The sequence below is a fragment of the Bombus impatiens genome, unplaced genomic scaffold (assembly GCF_000188095.3).
Source record: "Bombus impatiens unplaced genomic scaffold, BIMP_2.2 scf_0102, whole genome shotgun sequence".
Classification (NCBI taxonomy): Eukaryota; Metazoa; Arthropoda; class Insecta; order Hymenoptera; family Apidae; genus Bombus; species Bombus impatiens.
In genome coordinates this window covers 1,990,540-1,995,709 of record NT_176521.1, presented here as the reverse complement: position 1 = coordinate 1,995,709, position 5,170 = coordinate 1,990,540, and positions in this window count along the sequence as shown.

The following is a 5,170-nucleotide window of genomic DNA, read 5'->3' as shown; positions in this document are numbered from 1 at the left end:
GAGATCCCCCCCCCCCCCCACAAGAACTTCGAAAGACACAGTCTTAATAATAAAATAATATGTTTTATTACTTGTACTATTTCTAAAATATATGCTATTAATAATCGAGAAGCTTTCCCCGAACAGAGCCCACGGGTCTACAATAAATTTATAGGTGGTGGGGATATCTTTTAGTCAAATAGTTAAAATATTATGAAGTTTTTATTGATTTTTTTAAAACATCAGTTTTCATTTAATCTAGGAGAACAAAACTCTTCAAAAACCTTATCATAAAACTATAATTATCATTTTAAACATGATCAAACTTAAAAAACTAGAACTGAAGCTTCCTCAAAATTTACTCAATTCGCTACTTTGTCTTGTGGACCCTTTTAGAAGCTCTTCGTAATTATGTGATATAAGTAAATATTATACTAATTGATAACTTCTTGTAACATAGGCTTATGGAAATCTTACACAAGATCAATGATACTACTTAAAATATAAAATGTAGATAGCTACATATGAAATGCTATTGCCGTGTAAACGTCAATCATACTTCGATTCGACTAATACCCTGTCTTGAATCCAGGTCACTTACTCGAACACGACTCATCCATCCGGTCTTAATTAACTTAACTGTTTGTGATATACAGTCGTTTCTTCTTAAATGATATGGTCGTGATTGCCAGATTTCTTTTAGATCAGCTTAAGTCATTTACGCCAAACCAATCGGATAAGTGGAGAACGATTATCACGATGATCACGATAGTTTTTCCCAAATTTAATTTTGAAGGATTGAATTCTTACGAGTTGATGATAGTTCCCTCACTGCGTCTATAGAATCTGATGAATATACTATTTACTCTCTTATGTTTGCATATATTTGTTATTAACTTTACGAACAAAATAATGTTTTAATCGTAATTAATCTCTTGGAAATAATATAGATACAAGAATTTAACAAATCATAATTATTCTTTTCTTTTTATCGAGGTTTATTTCTCCTATCTGTAGTTTTTTATTTTGTTTTATTTTATAATAATGTTTACATATTATAAATTAATCTTTAGGATATTTCTACACTGAACTATAATCAAATCGTAGAGTTAAATGAATAGTATCTTAATTGTTTTGATAAATCTATAAATGTTTAGCATTTTATTTAAAAATTGTACCAATCTAACAATATTGTACATTGGTGTATTAATTTCAAGGAAATAAATAATTTTACGTGGTAATAAGTTACATAATGTCTCTAATTTAAAATTCAATTATATTTTACAATTTTTTTAGGAGAATTTCTACTGATCGCATACATTAATCTATAACAACTAGAGGAATCGTTAAATGTCGTTCTCATTTTCATATGCACTTTAGTTGAATACGATGTTATCTATAATCAGTGATCTGTCGATGTTGATCGGCAAACACGGATTAATTAGATGTGATATGCTACAATATATGCATTGCAGTTGAAGGCCGTTCAGATGTCATCTTGCGTTATTCATCTGAGCTTAATGAACATAATAATTGTGTTCACTAATTATATGTTTCTTAAAGAGCACCAGCCAACCTATTTATTTGTAAATTACACAAAAATATCTATTCTTGAAATAAAATGGAAAGTTAGCAATTAATTGATATTTATGACCAGTTTTTAATATTCACATTTATTGGATTAAAATTTTTAGACAAACTGTTTGACCTATATCCACGATATTTTTGAAAATGAGGAAATATTAGTGATACATGTCACAATTGAAAATAGATTTTATGATAATAATTTCTCGTTTTTTCTGAATCTCAATTATTTATAATTAGGTTACATTGAAAAATGAAAAAGAATTTTTGCTGTTCCAGATCGAGATCTGGAATTGTATTCAACGTTAAACAAGCAAATTAAAGATGCTGTGGAAAAAACACGTGGAAATTCTTGGTTGAGAAAATAGAGAAGAAGTCACGTTGACATTATAAACGCAATTCACGTCGCTGTTCTTAACGCGCCATCGAGCACACGTTTTCACTTTTCTGGCATCATGTGAGCTAACAAAAATTCCCGTATCTCTCTCCTTTTAAAAATCACTGACGCATAATATTAGTTTCAATAAAATATTATACAAATACACTACGAAAATGTTGACAAGTATCGAAAGTAAAATAATATCAGTTTATATTGTACAATATTTCGAACATATATTATGTATATAGAATATATAGAATATTCATTTCTAAAGTTCCCGATTTATAAAAATTATTTTTAGAATTAAATTTTCAACATATAGAGTCGATCAATGTGACTTCAAATGACTTGTAGGATCGTTGAATTGTTAGGATTGTTGAATAAAGATGAGCAATATCGGTAGAAAAATTTCTCGTTAAATGAAGAGCAGTAATTCAGACGAAATTAAAAGAAGTAGCCACTGTGTATCAATATAAATCCAAAATACAAATGTTAAGTCGGTGGTAGGAGATTTAAAATTCACCGAACTGCGAGATATTCTTTTGTGAAACTCATGCGAGTGAAGGTAGATCAGCTTGTTAATAAGAACCTTCTACTGGCGATTCGTATCTACCTCCTTGAAAGACGTTTAGGGGCCGCAGGGTGATCTTGTGCAGCATCTACTTATAATAATCACGCCATAAATTTTCTGAAGAAACCGATTGATGTTCTGCAAAAAAAAAAATCCTGCATCAGCGAAGCAGATAATATTAGTAAACTTTCTCTGTAAGCGCGTAATTTGTTTTGTCTTCTGTCATGGTTAAATCGGATTGCTCGGTTTATATCCAGCACAATAATGAGGTGAGATGGAAAAGTACGAGCGTGTTTCAGAGTTTCAAGTTTGATAGAAATTCTATCAGCATCTTACTTTAAAAAGACAGCCAGGGACTCACAGTATACGTACAATACATATCCAGAATCGATATCTCGAAAAATATATAACGAACATAACAATAATAAATTTTATGAAATTTCATAACGTCTTGCTACATTTTAAGTTTTTCGATATCGAAAAAGTATTTGTTGAAACTTTCGTGGTTATGAGTGGTACGTCATTTGTAGTAGACAAAATATTTCTATATATAGATAGAGTTAACTTTGATTTTTCAAGATACCTGTTTGTTTTAAGTGCAATTCTATGATTTTTAATTTATGACCTTTGACTTTATGTAGTAACGTGAAAATCGAAGAAAAATATGATAATGTACTCGTAAATAATCTTGAAACGTCTTGATGAGCAACATTTGTGGCGTAATTTATGTACGAATGTTGACTTCATTCAGCACAACAATCCATTCAAACGAGAGAGCATAAATGTTCGGAAGTTGATGAAGAGCATTTTGTGCACCTAATATAACATTTTGATACTGTTGATAGATTTGAAGATTTTATATATTTCACAAGATATTATTATATCTTACATATTTTTCTCGCACGTTTTAAATAATTATCAAGTTAAAAATATAACATTTTGATAAATTTGGTAATTCTAATAAACATCTGTGGCAAAGTATACTTCATTTGTTTGGTAGAAAAGTAATTATCGAATTTTCCTACATACGTTATCACTTAAATAAAACATACAACGACGTGTGAGATTCACATAACGGTTCTGCAAGGAAGTCCGAACATTGCGTGTTCCCACACGAATTATGCTCCAGACGTGACAAACGATAATTAAATTTAAGATAAAGTTTAATTGTAGCTCCAAGTTTAACTTTATCTTATAGGATTGAAGATCGTTTAATGCAAAATGTGTACAATATTTTCCTATTTTCTATCTATCCTAGTAATTTCGCTCTGAATAGCTAACTTCGATTTTACTAACAAGATCATCGAGAAATTACGTTAAAATCAATATGATTATAAGTTGTCGAAGCTTGTCAAAAAAGAAAACTGAAGAAGAATTCATTTCACAAAGATAAGAGATATATAACGTGACAAATGTATTTTAAGTTATATTTGCGTAAAATCAAATTTTATCTAACGCAATTGTGATAGCTCCTTCTTAAATATTAATTAGAACAAACCTCTGTTATATACCAAAAAAAATAAGATCATTAAAACCTACATTCCAGTACTAATTGAAAAAAAAAGAGACGTGAAACTTCACATCTCCATTGCACGTGACCCATTCATTTTCACGTTCCAAGGATTACTATACGCTTGACAAATAAACGGAAGCAATAGATCAAAGTGTCCATGTATGATGCGTCGCTGTCAGTCTATCCAAATCTCAAGAATTACAATACGAATAGGACTATGGTCATAATCAATGCGTGTCCTGACTAATACGCCAAAGCAATGAAATGTGCACTAGATTACTAAGAAAGGGATTAATCAAATTAAAGTTTGTATTCGAATAACGTAACGCAAAAAATACAATAAGAAAAAATGTATGAAAGCTACTATTTACAATACTTGGACAAAAATAATGAATTAATGACTACGTGGTGACAATCACAATTCTTTGGTTAATTCTCTCTCCGTTGAAAATTTAAAATGAACTAGCGCTACATAATTAGATAACAACATATAAAATATATTATAAAAAAAGAATACAATAGAGTAGCTAATATAAAATATCATGAAGGATATAATAATACGAATGTTTAAATTACTATAATCGATGAATATGCATAACCAAAATCTTACTTTATTATGTATAATCAATAAATTTTTATGTCATGATATCTAACATAGGGAGTAGGCATATATCATTGTGAGTATTTGATTTTGTGAGTCTTAATTTTCAAATCGTTAAATTCTTAAGAACACGCATTCGTTGTAACCATTTATCGTTACCTTTGGTATTTCACCCCCATTCTCGAGAAACTTAACATCCCTACAGTACATAGTGCTCCCGGCGCAACCCGGTGCCCACTTCCGGTATGTGGCATGCATCCCACTCAGGGATATCGATATTGAAACGTAAAAAAGATTCAATCAGTCGCGAAGTTTCATCGCCAATCAATCACCCCTTCCCTGGGGTTTCTATCCAGCTTTAGGACGTGAAAGCTCTCTCGCGCGCGCAGCCTGCACTGGCGCGGCTGATCGCGACGACGACGCTAAAATGGCCGAGGGGGTGAAACGAATAGAGGCCGAGGAGGGGACGAAGGAGAGAGAAACGAGCTTTCGGGTTGCATGACCGAGTCGACGCACTGGAAGCTTTCCGTGCTTGCGGCGGGA